General features: G+C 44.2%; 1 protein-coding gene across 4 annotated transcripts in view; it reads right to left on the bottom strand.

The window, feature by feature from the left end:
* Positions 1-17,377, bottom strand: part of ST3GAL6 (ST3 beta-galactoside alpha-2,3-sialyltransferase 6) — a 59,557-nt gene extending 42,180 nt beyond the window's left edge. For 2 of the 4 annotated variants that reach the window (XM_080919349.1, XM_080919348.1), the window contains exon 1: positions 10,706-11,108. The gene's annotated coding sequence lies outside the window, so the exon portion shown is untranslated. The other 2 variants (XM_080919351.1, XM_080919350.1) reach the window with 2 other exon arrangements.
* Positions 17,378-17,908: the final 531 nt, after the last annotated feature.

Genomic DNA, 17,908 nt, shown 5'->3' with positions numbered 1-17,908 from the left:
ACACACAAAAAAACAAAAACACACAAAAAAAGCACCCTATAAGCTCCTCTCAATTCCTTACTATTGAAAATCTCATTGTCAGCTGGTTTTGAGCAGAAGGCTGTAGCTTCTCCAATGAAAACTGTTCTTTAATATGCCCAAGTGCAGCCAAGTGAAGCCTCTATTCATAAGACATCACACCACACAGAAGGCAGGGCCTTCTTTTTAAAATACAGCATGCTGGTTTTTTGTTTGTTTGTTTTGTTCTTCTTTGTTGTTTTGTTGTTGTTGTTGTTGTTTGTTTTGTTTTTTTAAAAGATTATTCTGGAGCGGAGAAATGAGAAAACTGCACCAACAATATGGCTTCATCCTGGGACTGGGGAAAAACCCAGAGAGAAGATAAAGACTTCAGAGAGAGCCAAATAAAAGGTAGAAGGGATAGTATTCAAGGTTTATCCAGGATCTTAATCAGGAACCAAGCAGGCCCCTGAAAATGCTCTTGAAAAGCTGAGTAGGGAGAAGGCAAAGTCACAGGATGATACTGAACAAGTCACATGATTGTACTGAACCCTGGTACCCTATGGGGTGCTTTCGAAAAGAGGAACAAGGGGTTAGAGATCATGCCTGAACGTTCACTCAAAGGGGAATTTAGGCAGAGTCTCTCTGTGGCTGCTCTGTGAGACAGTCCTGAGACACAGAGCCAGGAAATGCTCTCCGAAGAGAAGCAGAATTTTGGTCCCCTACAGACCCCCTCTCCCAGTGGCCAGGCTCACAGGAACTGAATCGAGGTGGGGGGGGCCTAAAGTAATCAATAAATGCTGTCTCACACAGGCCTGACATCTAGGAGTCTGAAAGGAAGGTGTTGGCTGGTCCATGTTCCCTCTGGGAGTTGCCAGGAGATCCTTCTCAAGAACTTTGAGCTTTGCTGGCAACCTTAGGGGTTCCGTGGCTTATAAACTAATTGCATCCCTCACCTCTCTACCTTCTCCTGGTGTTTTCACCTGGCCTCACACTTTACATCAATTAATTATTTTATGGGCTCATTCTAGTCCAGTATGACCTCATCAGGTGCAATTCTATTTCCAAAGAAGAACATAGCCGTAGGGGACTGGAGAGACGGAGAGACAGCTCAGAGGTTAGGAGCTTTAGCTGCTCTTCCAGAGAACCCAGGTTCAATTCCCAGCACCCGTACGACAGTTCGCAACTGTCTGTTAAACCAGTTCTGGGGGGATCTGACCCCCTCACACCAATGCATAAAAAAATTAAAATCATTTAAAAAGAGGGAAAAAGACCTAGTCACATCAGCACAAAGACCTGGAGCCACACAGCTGGGAACAGGCACCTCCGTCAATCCACCTGAGAGGAACAGCTCCCAGGAGGCAGGTGTGAAACCGGAAATGCAATGCAATTTGTTCATATGAATGTAAATGCCAAGGAGTCTATTTGAACACAAACTGGCAAGTTCTATAAGCAAAGCCTAGAGTGATGAGTCTGTCTGAAAAGCACAGAGCCTTACCCATAGGCTACACTCTGCCCTGCACAGCGCTGGCAGGCATCGGCTTTGTCCTCTACCCTCCTTGCAGATCTCTCCCTCGCATTCCATCTCCAGGCTAATTACCCCTCCAGTGAATGCCAATGATTTTCCTTTCACATCTATTTCTTTCCCAGGAATTTTAAGCTCTTGGGGTTAGAATGTGTTGGGTCCCCTTGCCTGTAGTTTCCAAGGAGGCAAACCTGAAAATGAAAAGCAAGTAGTGATGGTAGCACCAGTAAACAGGAGATGCAGAGAATGGAGGCTTTCTAGAATGGAACATAATTCAGACATTTAGCACCGGGTAACACATAAACTGGGAATAATAAGAGAGAGGAAGCCAAAATAAATACATATGCGGTGCTAATAAATACATATCAGGCATAGGTCAACATTTGCAAATCAATTATAAAAAAGTATAACTATACAATTATACAGAAGGAAGCTGTAGATCGATACATACAGGTTGACAAGTGTCTTGCTTTATATTATAGAAGTAACACAGGTTTCAAAGCAAAGTCGTTTCCAGAAAAGCTACTGATGGTTTCCATTGTCAGCCTCTAGCCCCACACTGCATTTAGACTCTCACACTTTAGAAACTGCACGTAACATTTCTATCTTTGAAACTCCCAATGTGAGATGATATTAATGTTTTAATCATTTTCTTAGAAGAGCAGGAGTTAAAAGAGAGCTACTTAGATGCTATGTATAAATCTCAAGTCCATGTTTGAAACATGTTGAATTTGCCTATTACAAACTGCCTACATTGAGCTGCCTCCCTAACTACATAATCTTCAGGCAAAACATAAATAAATATGTAGATCATGGGCCTTACTTCTGACCAAGCCACTCCTATGGCCTTGACCATGTCCTCTCCAGAGGGCTTGACTTTGAGTGTTATACCCTAGTAACGCTAAACTCTGAGCAGTCCCCAGTCCTACAGGACAGTGCCTCGAGGGAACTTTCAGTGTTTCTGAAATGCTGCTGTCCCCACTCCCTACCTCCCACCTCCCAACAAGCTTCTTTCTAGAACTATGCTCTTCAGAGCCAAATTTGCTTCAGATATAGAAGAGCCCAAGAAAGTAGGTGCACATAAAGTCATATCAAAACAGGGATAACATTAACTATAGTTGGGATAATCTGTGTGCATGGGTGTATATTTACATCATGAAAGAAAATGAAATTGTCTAAGACATAGGGGTCTTGGCAGCCCAGTGAGCATTTCAAAGAAGAGGCATTGACCTAGACTCACCTAGCTAGGAACCAGCTATCTAGTTCACATCTGTTGTTACTCACTGATGAATAACTTTAAAAGCGTAGTATTTATATCATATAGTCCAAAGTGAAGCCAGTTTCTATGAAGAAACAAAGAAGGTGGGTGGAGAGAGCAGCGTTTGGTAAGTTCAGCCTGGACGGCTTTCGGGAGGAAGGTAAGTTTTAATTATCAGAATAACTAAGCAATAGTAGCCGCCGTGACAGGAATCAGAATAAAATTATAAAGCTAGGCAGTGGTGGTGCATGCCTTAGCCCCAGCACTCAGGAGGTAGAGGCAGCCAGATCTCTGTGAGTCTGAGGCCAACCTGGTCTACAGGACAATGACTACATAGTCACTCACTGTCTCAAAACAAACAAAAGAATGAAGTTGTGACACTAACGGCAGTAGATAAAGATGTCTGAATATGGGACAGAAACCGTGCCGAACTGTTCATGTGTTTTCTTTTCACTCGTTGTAACAACTATGCCGTGGCCATGACCTCGAATCAACAGGTAAGAAAAGCAGCGCTCTAAGAAGTTAGGCAGCATGAGGTTGGGACCTGAGCAAAGCTTACAGTCCTCACTAGATGGGAGAGTGTGACGTCAAAGAAAAGGCCTCCAGTGTTACCACACAGACCCCGCTGAAGCCCAGGGAAAGCTGTGGCTCTACAGTCAAACCCAAACACTGAGAAGAAAGATCATATGACATAGTGGAATTGAACTCAGAACCTTTAGAACAGTCAGTGCTTTTAACCTCTGAGCCATCTCTCCAGGCCAAACTGGTTTCTCTTGAAAAAACAGCTAAACATACCATTTGAATGACTGGATTTTTTTAATATAATTGTTTCATTTCATTTTTCAAACAGGGTTTCTCTGTGTAGCCTGGCTGTCCTGAAACTCTCTGTAGACCCGACTGGTCTCACAAACAGAGATCCACCTGCCTGCCCATGCCGCCAGAATTCTGGGATAAATGAAGTGTACTACTACTGCCTGGCATAATTTCATTTTCTAGTGTGTATATGTGTGTGTGTGTGGTGCAGGGGTTGAACCCCATGCCTCAGGTATGCTAGAAAAGTACTCTTCCCCTCAGCCACACTCCTAGATATTTTCCAATTTTTAAATATAGTCCGTCATCCATAAGCAGGGGTCAATCGATCTATGATTTCCCTTATTCCTCAGCTTTATCCTGATCCCGCCCAAGTCCCCCTAACCCCACCAATCTCTTTCTCCAGTCCGAGCTTTTCTCCTCTGACTAGCAATCCAGACAGCCTTGTCGGCTTTGCTAAGGAGAGCTTTTTTATGCCCCGTGGCACTAAATATGTCTCACGATAGGTAAGTAATGCTGAGTAGGTATCTAGGAAACACCAGAATGAGCAGTTGAAACCTGACAAGCATTGAAATTGAGGCCTAAGAAACTGCTTGGGGGAGAGAAAATACACGAATCTAATACAAAGCTCTTAAAAGTTTTTGTTGTTGTTTTTGTTTTGCTTCATGCATGTTACGAGGCCCAAATTTTGAAACATGGGCTCACTAAGGTGTCCATAATGGCCTTAAATTTCCAATTTTCTGTCTCACCCTCCAGAGCAACCTGATGAGACTTGAGTCACCAGGCCTGCTAAGATGTCTTAGTCCTAAAGAGTCAATTAACTTAATTATACATGTTGAGGGCATACTCGGATGCCTCATCAACGCAGCCACAAACCTGAGTAACCCAACACAAGTTACCACCAACTGGGAATTATGAAGCTGCACATGAAAACAAAGGTCAGAATACTCACTCGCTGGTATCTCCATCTCCCCCAGCATAAGTACATTGGAATTTTCCAGAAAAAAAAGACCACATTATTTTCCCCTACTCTTATAAGTTTATTTTTTTTTTTTTTTTTTGTTTTTGTTTTCTTTTGTGGTTTGTTTTGGTTCCATTCTTGTTTAATGATTGTTTTGTTTTGAGATGACTCTTTTATGGACCCCAAACAGTCCTCAAATTCTTGCCTCGAGCTCACAACTTCAAGGATTAGAAGTAGGTACAACCCCCATGCCTAGCTTAGAGTTTCAAGCAGCATGGACACATTTATGGGGCTGAACCTGAGCTTTGCAAACAGCACACTGATCATCACAATAACTACCAGGTTGAATGCTGAATGTGACTGTTTTATAACTGAGCTAATATATTAACATTAACCTCTGATGTAAGCGTTAGGTGGGTGAGAGTCAGTTTTGGTCATTAACTTGGCATACCCATACCCAGGAAGAGGAAATTGAAAGATTGGCACTATCAGTTTGGTTTGGCCTGTGGGCCAATCGGTGGGGCACCAATACTGATTGATGTGGGAAGGCCCTGCCCACTGTAGGAGGAGTCATCCCTGGGTGGGTTGTCCTGGGCTGTATGGGGCAGGAACGGTTCCTTCATAGATTTTGCTTTCAAGGGCATTTTCCGGTTTTCCTCATTGGTGGGCTTTTGGTCACAGTATTAATCCCGGAAACACAAAGCAACCTAGAACATTCGTGTTGTCTGGCAACTGTGTGCTCCGTCTACATGTTGAACATAGTGCTGTCCCCTCGAACAGAAAGGAATTCTAGACTTTATGTCATTTACATAAACTTAAAATACAAGAATACAACAGTGAGCATATCGCGCCCACATGTAATTGAGAGGCCGAGGCAGGAAGACCAAAAGTCCTGAGCTGACCCCCATTTCAAAAGGAAAAATAAATACATAAAAGAGTGAAAACAAAAAGCCAAAAGTCAGCAGCTAGTAGGCACATAATGAGAAGTGAACATATCAAGGGCTCTCAAAGGCAATGTTTTTTCTCTAAAAACCAGGTCAGTCTTTTCCAGAGAGTAATATGCAGGTCACATGAGGCCTCCTGGAGTCAAAGGATAATTGGAAGTTTACAGGACGTCTGAGCATTACTGATAAGCCAGTACGACTATCAAATTAGAAATAATAAATCCCAGATCGGTGAACTACTCTCGAGTCTCCAAGACCATGTCCGAGAAGAGTGAAGAAAGGCACAGCAGATACACAGATAGTATATTTCCCCACAAAGAAACAAGACTCCTTCAGTATGATGAACCCAAAGGACAGACTCAGGGAGCCTCCAGCCTGTGTGTTATTTAGAGCAGTGCCTCTCTCAGCAGTGGCTGTCTTGCTATTGTTTTCAGTTGTGACTAAATTTGAATAGATAATTAATTTCTGGTATCTGGCTTCACATATTACCAGCCAACCCAAAGGCTTTTACAGAGACGTGAGATATTCAGTTCAAAACAACAAACCATCGCAATAGAGCTTTATGCACGAACGTGAAATTAAGCAAGCATGTGAGGGTTTTTTCAGAGGCTGTGAGGAATACAGCACAGGTTCTCTGTGCCCTGGCCCTGTTATATACATATGCCTGTGCATGGGCTGGGCTGAAGGAAAAACTGATTGCCAAGGAATAGGCCACCAGAGGCTGCGGTTCAATGCAGTGTGTGTATGTCGGGGGTGGGGGGGTTGATCTAGTGTTCACTGGGTAAAGGCAGCTCCAATTAAGTACATCCAACTACTTCCCATAGATCCGCTGGGCCAAGTTTGATGGCACCACAAAATCTGCCCCCCTTCTGTATCTTGAACTCCATCTCCCACAATGCTTTGCACTCTTCTAGGGCTACACAGTATCCAGACTCTCTTCCTAGACTGACCTTTTTTCCCCCAACACTCCAAATCCATGCATGGCCCTGAACCTTTGGAGTTGCTGTCTCCTCTTCCTGGAATCCCCTTCCTTCTGCTCCCTACTTTGCTGGCTCTCCCCTCAGTCAAGTCTCACTTACTGCTCCACTTCAGAAAGGTCAGCTGCTTTCCTCAGCTCCCCCACCACCTCACCTGCACCACAAGGCATCATCCCTGCAACGCCACACCCAACCCATCTGAAACATGTTTTTCTCTTACTAGCACCTTTCCTATTGGCTCCGATTCCCACAATGCTCTATTAGAACAAGGGGTTTTCTGTTTTGTCTGACTCTACACTATACATCCCTCCATCCTCCAAGAACACCTTTGTTATACAGACAGACAGTTATAGTTACTGTTCATGAAGAATACCCCCTTATGAAGGACTCTGCAGCAAGTCACCCAAGATCCACTGGGAACTACTTTTCTCTGTTGCTGTGTATCCTAGGGCATCTCCCTCCCCCTCCATAACAACTCTGGGCCTACTCCCACAACCTGGAACTCAGGAATGGCCTTCTAGCTTTGGGGGAATATCTAGCTTTCTTGTATCTCATCTGGAGGCCTTATTTATCACCATGTTAAAAGAAAATATCCTTCCATTCGTATGAGATAAAAAGCACATAGATGATTAAAGGGTCTTCAAAGTGCTTAAATGCTACTGAAAAAAGTGTGCAATCTACTTACTTTATATGCGAGAGAGAATGAAAGAGATCAGGACCTTTTCACTCCAGCTTTCAGAATTTGCTATGAGAGAAATACTTCCTAAAAACTAGTTGCTTTCCTCCTACTTTTTTCCCTCAACTTCCCACAAAAGGAAATCCCCTGGCATCTGATCAGAAAGTGTGGCAAGGAGAGAGAGCCCAGCAACTCTTGCTTTGGGCAACCAAGAAAAGAAATTCAGATGCAAGAGAAAACAGATCCTTATTCTCTCTTACACCTCATAACTTCTCTCCCAGAATCTCTTCCTTAGCCCGAGGGGACAGCAGTCATGTTCTTGATCAAGTCTGAGGTGACTACAATTAGAGGTGTCACCATCAAGAGAGAGATCCTGCCACCACAAAAAGTGAGACAATGTTGCTTCTGACACCCTGATATGGATCCATAAAAACACACATATATATAATGTCCTGTGTGCTATTTTGTCCCACACACCAAGCTTGCTCCATGTCATAAAATACAACTTTTGGGATCCGTCCTCTCAGTCCACCATAAGGGTCTCAGAAATCAATCTCGGGCTTGATAGCAAACCTTCACCCATTGAGCCATCACCTCTCTGCCTCTGAAAAATTTTCAAATCATAAGGCTTAACTCAGCACTGTGATGTAATAAGCCATTACCCACAGCAGTAGGCATACACAAGAGAATGCTTCCTTTTAGTGTGAGGCATGAGAAGGGGACTCTGAAAGATCACTGACAAGCCAGACATAGCCGGCCTTTGAAGGAAGTAGGAGCTTCAGAAAAACTATTTTTAGGACGTGAAGAAGTTGAGAATATAATCCACTGGAGACAGTGACTCGACAGTACATCCAGGGGTTTATACAAACTCTGCAGAGGATAGAAACAAGAGAAAGTCTGAGGATATCAGATGGAAAGGGTATCAAAGCACGAAGATTAGGAAGCCTCTCTGGGATGAATAGTAATTAGGAAGGAACAACCAGTTCAAGCTGTAAGTGCTGTGTGTATGTCTGTGTGTGTGTCAATGTGTGTATCTGTATATCTGTGTGTGTGTGTGTCCATGTGTGTATAGGTATGTTTGTCTGTGTGTGTGCCCATGTGTGTATCTGTATGTCTGTCTGTGTGTGCCCATGTGTGTATCTGTATGTCTGTCTGTGTGTGCCCATGTATGTATCTGTATGTCTGTGTGTGTGCCCATGTGTGTATCTGTATGTCTGTCTGTGTGTGTCCATGTGTGTATCTGTATGTCTGTGTGTGTGCCCATGTATGTATCTGTATGTCTGTGTGTGTGTCCATGTGTGTATCTGTATGTCTGTGTGTGTGTGCCCATGTGTATATCTGTATGTCTGTCTGTGTGTGTATGTGAAGATGTAAACAAAGAATGGAAGAATGTGTGATGAATTCATGTCATGTTATTTGTAAATCTTCTGTAAAGATGTAAAACAGTAAGGGACAGAATTCATTTCACAGAATTCATTGCATCTCAACTTAGGGACCCGCTCATCAGTTATAGCTTTAAGATTGGGCTAAAAATTTTTGTCTCAGCATTGCTGGGAATATTAAATGAAATAACATGTAAGAACACACCAGAGATCAGCATGAGTGCTCCATACACACTCCAAGCTGCCACCCCACTCCACCTCACCCCACCCCATCCCACCCACTCCAGTGGTAGTCCTCTAGATGCAGGTTAAAGAGATGTCCCAGCTCTGTAAAGATTTATAATTTCATGAAAGCCATCTGGAATGTGTGAGGTGGGCTGACGATGCTTATCATGGAAATGTGGGAAGCGGGGCATTATTCATTTGTGCTTCACAATGTGGAGCACAGAAATGTCTCTAACAGAAGAAAGGGGCAGTGGAATTCAGTTCTCTGCCACTGAGTTCTGGAATGAGAAACTTGAGAATTAGAATTTCACAAAAGATGGACTGATGCATTTTGACTGCATTCATCTGACAGGGCGTCTACTCTTTGATTCTCACAGTCTTTTTGTATTGATTTCAGACAGGAAAAAAAGGAAGGAAGAGAGAGAGAGAGAGAGAGAGAGAGAGAGAGAGAAGGAGGGAGGAAGGAAGGAAGAAATGTCACCTGCCACAGATCTCCTGAATTTTTTACAGCTGTAGTCCTGCTTGACTGTACCACTAATATATCAAGACACAATGGGGATCTAGAGTGACATTCGGGGACTATGTTAGGATACTTTTCAAGGAAAGGGCTATTAGGCAAGGAATGACCACACTGCCTGGTCTCCATAAGCCTTAGAGGCAGCATGGAAAAACAGATCAGAGTCATACAGACATTTTCCACAGAAGTTCCCTTGATCCCAAATCGCCATTACCTAAGGTGGCTCTGAAGCAGATAGCCTTATTCAAAGTCAAACTAACTAACTTTAAATGCAATTCTTGGTGACACTTAGAACCTCGCTTGATCAGAGCTTCCCGAATATTTCACATCACCATGTCAATTAAAAGATAGCTCCACGGTCAGGGGATAGAAGGGAAACTTGGATTTGAAGACCCGTAAAGTCAAATAGGGTAGTCTAACGGAGGCAGCCATGGTGATCCGAGGAAGTGCTGAAGAAGCCTGAAGGTCAGCAGGACAGGGCACTGGAGCAGTTCAGGACCTGCTACTTTCTAAGCCATCCCCTAGTCATAGTATCAAGGCGTTTCTCTCAAAAACAAACCTGACTTCCGAATTTGGAATCTGTGCTGTTTCTAATAGGCTAGCACCTACTAGGACCTTCCTGTCCCCAACCCCACACTATTTTTAAACACTACCCTAAAATACTTCACACCCCAGGCAGTCCTTCTCCTAGCTTACACTGAATATCCTAAAGGCGCTTCGAGTTTCTTTAGTTTCTAGAAATCGCTTTTTATAGATTTTCTTTTAAGTCAAAATAACAGTACGCAAGAAAGGGGCTTTAGTCCATGGGAGCTCCCGAGGCAACGACCGCAAAATTGCAAGTTTCTTCTCTCTTATCTTAAAAATTCACAGCAGCCAAACCTGTAATTTTCTCACCGTTGCCCTTCGGTCCAAACAAACTGTCCGGTATCTTGTTCGGTTTAGTTTTATTGTGCCAAGGAAGATTTCTTGGGATACTCGGTAGGGTAAAAGAGAACCTTCCAGAGTCATTCAGTACTCCTCGCTAACAGACCCTTTCACAAACAATGGTGAGCGAGGAACCATGCTCCCCTGTGGGCCTCCCACCACATAGATTGGGGGCAATCAAGGAGAGGAGAGTCCCTGCGCCCCTGGGCACTAGTCTCCCGGGGTCCTCCCTAGCAGTTCTGGGACCCTAGAGGAGAGCTCCCGGCCGGTCACCCCGCACACCCGGTTAGCTGGAGGGTCTCAGGGCCCTGAGGCTCCTGCACCACTCCCGGGGCTGGCAGAGGACGAAGGGTTTGAGAGCGCACAGAGTCCCCCTTCCCTGCTCCTCAGCGGCTGCAGAGTCAGGGTGTCTGGGCAGCAACCCCCAAACCCAAGCTGGTTGGGGAACGCAGTCTTCCCCGCATCCCTGGCCAAGCAGACCCGCGGCGTGGCCAGCCGCAAAGAGTTACCTGCTGAGGCCCGAGCGCGGTCACCGCAGAGGCGTGTGCGGGGCTCTCCGCAGCGCGCTTCTGTCTGTCCCGAGGCGTTTGCCGCATGGGTCCCGAGCTGGCAGCGAGCAGAAGCCTGAGCCAGTGGGGTGGCAAGGACGCGATCCCCACCCCTCCCCCGATCTGGCCGTGAAGCGGAGCAGGGCGCTGTGTTGCTGGGAGTCTGAGACGGCCACCGTTCCCCTCACAGCCCTTCGTCCCCAGCTCCGCGTCCCCTGCAGCTTCGTGCGACTCCTTGGGAAGCTCCTCCTTACTGCTGGCGCCAGATGCTCGGCGGCCGCCTTCCCCAAGTTTGCTAGGAAAGTGCTGCCGGGTGGCTGCCAGTGGGCTCCGAGACCCCCGGATCGGCAGTCGTGCTCTCTGGTTCCTACCTTTAGGATGGGGTGGTCACCAGTGGCTCTTTTTCGCTGGGAGTCCCTGACAGGAAAATCACTGCGAAGGGAGGGGCCGGGAAAGGGAGGCGGGTGGCTTCAGGACAAGGTAGGAGGAATTGATTTCCAGGGCCAAGAAGACACTCCCATCCTGCCCCGGTTTGTTGGGAAAGCTGTGGGAGCAGAGGCGGGAGGCTCTGAGGGATTCTCCTTCCAGGCACTTCTGGGAGACAGAAATCAACAGAGAGCTTGGTCTCAGCCTGGACTGTCTGTGGCATTAGACACAGCAGGTATTTTGATCTCTAGCTGAAAGGCGGAAAGTGTTCACGAAGCTACACAATTTTCTGGCTCTGATCTTCAAAGACAAAAGTGTTAGGGGTGTAGCTGTAGACGTTTAGTGCATTTTATATCTTTAAAAAGATATGTTACCTCAGGAAGAATGAGAGTGACGTGTCTCTTCTCCCCCTTCTTTTACTTCTTTCCTTTCTCTCTCCCTTTCCCCTCTCCCTTTCTTTTCTTCCTTCCTTCTTCGCCCCCTTTCTCCCTTTCCTTTCTTTCTGTAGCTTTCACTAGGAAAAAGTCTGTATTAAGAATGCCCTCATACTTGCATAGCTCCGACTGTTTGTCAAACAATTCATTGTTTAGAGTTCAACTCTCAGCCTCCAGCCTTTGGGCTCTGTTAAATACAATCAAATGATCCCCAGGAAGAAGAGCTACAGAGAGGAGCCAAGGAGCTGAGTGTAATTCAAAGCTGACAGGTAGTGTGACAAGTCCCTTCCCAAAGTCCTTCAACTGTGATGGACTTTCTGGTATTTTTCTTAGTTATTCCAACAGCCCTAGGAAGTTGCACTTGTTTTTCCAATCCAAATATGGAAAGGGCTCACACCATTCATATTCTTCACCCTTTCTACAAATTACCTTTGACATACCCAGATTTTGTAATTATATGCTTGGCTTTTGGGACACCAGCGTAGTCAAGAGAAGTCCTGGAATTTATCCATCTAGATAAATTCGCCAAAGAACTACCACAAACTTTTAGAGTTTCTGCTGAGTTCTTTCATGCTCTCTTCGTGATCTTCAAAATTCAACCTGCAGTTTGCTTTATTCCTTCTGGTCCCCTAGGTTTTGTGTGCTCGACTTGTTTTTTACAGCCCCTCCCTATGTAATCTAGGCTGGCATGGAAATCTAAGTTCCCTTTCTTCAGACTCTGGAGTCCTGGGATACCCATCAGTGTAGTGGACAGGTGGGGAGGAGCATTCCTAGGCTCTTGTTCATTTTGCTTTTGTTGTGTTGTTGCTTTTATATAGGATACTTTTATTCTGCTGTGTAACACAAGCTGGCTTCTGACTCATGACAATCATCCTGCCTCATCCTTCCAACTGCTGATATTGAATGAATATACAATACTCCTGGATTTGTGTGTATGTATGTGCGTATGTGACTAACCATGTGGGTTCTAGGAATTGAACTCAGAACCTCTGGAAGAGCAAAGAGTGCTCTTAACCTCTGAGCCGTTTCCCTTGCCCCATTGCCTAAATTTTTTAACTTGCAAAGAAATATTGTAAGGGAGGAGGCCAAGAGCTGCTCTTAGGTGACCTCCATGAGTTCATATTCTGCAAAGACTGCTCACCTGCCTTGGACTCCTCCAACCCTTCAACCAACCTCTAGGTCTAACAATATTTGCATTATGATTCACAACAGTAGCAAATGTACAGTGAAGAAGTATCGACAAAAACAATTTTAAGGTTAGGGTCACCACAACATGAGGATTATTGCATTAGGAATGTTCAGAACCCCTGGTCTAAAGAAAGGATTAGGAAACTGGTATTTCTTCTGCAGCTCCAGATAGGTTGTGCAAACCTATCCTATTCAAACCCAGCCTTTTGTAGCATCGTTGATGGGAAGGCACCTCATTTGTGAGTGATTGCACTACAGTATTTGTATTAGATCACAGATGACCAACCCCAGGACTGAAAATACACAAAGAGTAAAAATCTAATTCTATGACACATTAACTTAGTAATAATTGTTAAGAGTTTGCTTCTTAAACATTTCTCAAAGCATGGGTTTTTCATTTTTGTGGAGTTGTTTGTTGTTTAGACCAGGCCAGCCTTGAACTCAGAAGATCTGCCTGCTCTGACTCCCAGGAGCTGTGGTTAAGGGCATAAGCCACCACCTCCCAGCAAGTTGTTGGGCTTTAAATAGAATCTCCTTCAAGGCTGAGCCTGACTGCCAAAGCCGATTCTATTTCCATTTAACCCTTCCACAGCTTAAGTGAACATCTTGTATGTCCCATCATCCAGCTGTCATGGGGTCTTATCTCCTGTGAGCACTTGTCCCAAGAGCAATTCCTTCTCAGAAAGAATAAGCCACAGTGCCTAAGTCATTCGTATTGTGACTTACAAGTATGACTCCAGTGGGGGAGAGCTGTATATTTGCAAGCTTCCGTCTTTGTGGGAGCACCATACATTACCAAAGTCTATCAGACCAGGGTCTTAACTATACGTATGCATGTATAAGTATCGGCCGTAATGATTTCGCCAATTCAAAGATTTACACGTGAAAAAGGAATTTGAGTCTATAAGTAAATTGATGTCTTAACTTTGTAAACAAGATTACCCAGTATTACACAGTTGAAGCAGTTTCACAGGTTATAATAATTTAGTCTCAAGAACCAATTTTCTCTACTTCCATAAACTAGACAATGGGCCCAACACCATCCTTGCATATAACATGGGCTTGGTGGAAACTGTAATTAATAAACAGACAACCATTGCTACTTAATAGCCACTAGGTTAATATCCAGAAAATATAAAGATTTGTTATGGGTCTGTGAAAAGCAAACCATAAAAACATAGCCTTTGTAGCAAGTAATTCATATAATTAATAAAATGGCTCACAAGTGTGTGAAACTCCCAATGTCCTTATAATTACATTTACTCATTTTATGTATACACAAGTACAACATGTGAGCATCAGTGAAAAACTTAGGGGAGTGAAATCTGTCCTTTGACTACATAGATCCCGGAGATCTAACTCAGGTAGTCCAGTGTGGCCACAAGCGACTTCATCCACTGAGCTGGTTCACCAGCTATCTCAATGTTCGATGCCTCATACTTGCATAGATCTGAATGCTTTTTCAATGTCAATATTTGTCAAATAATTCATTTTTAAACATTCAACTCACAGCCCCAGCCTGTGAAATACTCGCATGCAATCAAATGCTCCCCAAGAAAGAAGAGCTACCTACTGGGAGGAAAAAAGCTGAGTGTAATTACAAGCTGACAGTGTGTCAAGTCCCTTAGCAAAGTCCCTCATCTATGATGGACCTTCCCGTGTTTCTTTCTTAATTATACCAAGAGCTCTAGGAAGTGTGTTTTGCATGTATGTAAGTACACTTCATGTGTACATGGTGCGTAAGGAGATCAGAAGAGGGCACTAAATTCCCTGGAACTTGGGTTAAGATGGGATGGAATCCACCATGCAAGGTATAGGCTAATACTGTTAAGCATTAGCAAACTAGGTAAATGCTCAACACAGAGGCATTTGTAACACTTTAAAAGACATGGGTCATAAGACCAAAGTAGAAACCAGTGGGAGGCTCCAGCACCTCCCTTCTCCTAAAATAGAACTTTTTCATAACTGAATAAAAGCTCTGAGCAAGACACCTCATTATGTTGCTGTTTGAGAGATTGCCTCCCTCTGACTCTCGGAGAGGACTCTGGCATTTGAGTTTTTGTGAGGAAGCAAGTTGGGGAGGAAAGGGTTTATTCAGCTTACACTTCTGTATCGCTGTTCATCACCAGAGGAAGTCAGAACTGGAACTCAAGCAGGTCAGGAAGCAGAAGGTGATGCAGAGGCCATGGAGGGATGTTACTTACTGGCTTGCTTCCCCTGGCTTTCTCAACTTGCTTTCTTATAGAACCCAGGTCTACCAGCCCAGCAATGTCACCACCCACAATGGGCTGGGCCCTCCCCCTTCGATCACTAGTTGAGAAAATGCCTTACAGCTGGATTTCATGGAGGCATTTCCTCAACTGAGGCTCCTTTCTCTGTGATAACTCGTGTCAAGTTGACACAAAACCAGGCAGTACAACAGCATTCTGGGTGTCTGCTGTTCCGAACCTTAGAATCAGAGAGACTCGCCCATTTACAAACTTAAAGTGAGTTCTCACAATACTTTATATTTACCTTATGTCTTAGAAGGCCTCTTGACATGTTGGGAGACATTGACAGAATACACGGCTGCTACTGGAGGGTCCATCAGAAACCATTGTTCATGCAGGCCTGCATCTCTTCAAGCTTTTTCCGTTACCTGTTAAGATAAAAAGAGGATGGTCAAAGGATAAATGGCCAGTGGGGTCAAAAGATACCCTCAAGTGTGAGCTAACATTTGCTATATTCCCGTAGATGCTAGGGTGGTTTTACGTACATTATCACATGTAGAAACTTTGTGGGCTAACTTCCACGGTCCCCATTTTCTGGATGATGAATAGGAAATTCAGAGAAGTTAAGCCTGAAGACCTGCAGCGAATATGCGTCACTAGTGTGAAGATAGCAAATTAAGTGTTAAACCTTCCTTTTATACCTATAGCTTAATTTGTCTTTCTGTTCAAATGGTGACTCATATGAGAGAAATTAATGTCCATTATTCTGGAGTATGACATTTCTGGAAAACATTTAACCCTGTATTAAGTTGGCTGGGAATCCTGTAAAGCTCAAATGAGCCTCCGATACAGTGAGCCTAAAGTTATGGAATGAAATAGTCATTTCTGGTTCCCTTTGTTCTGTGACCAGCTCTCCCAACTCAGAATGCTTTCTACTAGGATAAAGAAAACACAAATTAATACAAATATTTTTTTTTTAAATTTAGGACACCAGCCCCCCCCCCCCTCAAAGCTGGTTCAGTGCCCTCAGCCATGCCTGACTGTACTCTAGGCGTGGTTTCTAAGGTACAGCAGCAACTCTGGCTCATCATTGAGAAAATGAGTCTGGCAGCTTCCCCAGGAAGAAGAAACCCAGAGGTTCAGTTCTCCTTCTCTACTCCTTCCTTAGCTGTAAGTGTTCACTGCAAGATAAGACATTAATAAGAGAGCAGAGGCAGAGATACCTGGAATCGTTTAAGATGGAATGTGTCCTGCCCCAGCCAGGTTCCTAAGTAGTGTGAAGGTATTAAGACGTGGGGTTTCTCATCTGTAATTTGGCAGTGAAGGAATCCACCATGCGCGAAATTAATATTCTTATGAAAGGGGCCCCAGAGTACTCCCTCAGTCCACCATGGAAGGCAATTAGGCAGCCAGAAAGAAGGTACTTCACACGGCCTGTTTGTCATGGTTCCCTCAACTCAGCCTTATAGCCTCCAGAGTGGGTAGGGATTATGGGTCAGTTGCTTGGAAGTTACCCAGTTTGTGATATGGTGTTTCATAATGGCATCCCAAACTAGCTGAATTCCCTGCCAAACTGTGAAAATCTGAAGTAGAAGAAGAATTTAGCCGTACAACTGTTAATAATGACTTAAAGGAGGGATCTGTCTTAGTTTTAGTTTTTGCTGTATCATTTTGCTAACATTTTGCTTTCTTTTGTTGTAGTCACTGAACCCAGAGAAGGGATAATCTTTGTAAATCCAGAATAGTTTAAAAAAAAAAAAAAAAGGCTACAAACTGTGACAAGCCATTAATTAAGCATCAATATTCTGACATCTGAACAATTGTCTATCAGAAACAGTATCTATCAGAGGGACAATATTTCGGGCTAGAAAGTAATAGAATGTCAATACTGGGCATGTAAGCTGTGTCTTTAATTTCACTTCTCTGTCATTATTCAGAGAGTCATTTATACGTGGCTTAAGAAAAGATCCAGAAGGTTCAGGTAACATTCCACTCCCACACTCACTTTCAACCTGACATTTCTCTGAAGGTGCACTTCCAACCACAGAAACTACTTTGCTAATGAAATCTCCTGCATTCAGTTAGTTCAGCATGGGCTTAGCAGTATGTCAACAGGTCTAACACCCATCTCTTTATTTAGTCTTCCAGCCCATCCACCCCACCCCTCACTTGTGAAATCTCTAGTCATCCTGGCCTTACCTTCCTTTCCCCAGGCCACCAAATATTCATCCTTTCAGTCATGACACACTCCACACCCAGTCATTAAAAACATTTAACGTGTGCCTGCTGTGTGCCAGACGCTGCTGTGCTCGGTGCAAGCAGCTGGAGAAAGAATCGAACTCAGTTGCCTCCTAGAGCCTGCTGTCTAAAGACAGAAAGAACCCACTCTTGTTTTTGCTGATAAATTCTTCCTCTGCATTTCAATTCTGTTTCTTCTCACTTAGCATTCCTTTGCTTCCCGGAGGCTTCCCGACTAAGACTCCACCCCAGAGCTGCAGGGCATTTTGCAATGCTGAGATATTTAGAGCTCAGCTCACCTTTCTACTTCTCAGCCTGAGGCCAGCCTCTTAAATACTCCCTTTTTTCCCTTTCCAATTCCTCCTCCTCCTTCTCCTCCTCTTCCTCTCTCCCTCCTTCCTTCCTTCCTTTCTTTCCTCTCTCTCTCTCTCTCTCTCTCTCTCTCTCTCTCTCCTTTCCTTCATTTCCTCCCCCCTCGCTTTTGTCGCTTTGTTTTAGACTCAGTTCACCCAATTTGGGTTTTGAGCTTTTAAACAAGACTACATGGGGTTGGCTCCTATATAGCTGGAAACATTTCTTTCCACTCTAACAGAAAGTCACTAGGCCATCAAAAAGAGTACAAAGTTTGTATTACTTCCTTGAGATGGAGCAGTATTTACAACAACATA

Source organism: Micromys minutus (assembly GCF_963924665.1).
Source record: "Micromys minutus genome assembly, chromosome: 7".
Classification (NCBI taxonomy): domain Eukaryota; kingdom Metazoa; phylum Chordata; class Mammalia; order Rodentia; family Muridae; genus Micromys; species Micromys minutus.
Note: the sequence above shows the minus strand (reverse complement) of the source record. Positions and strands in the feature narration are given on the sequence as shown.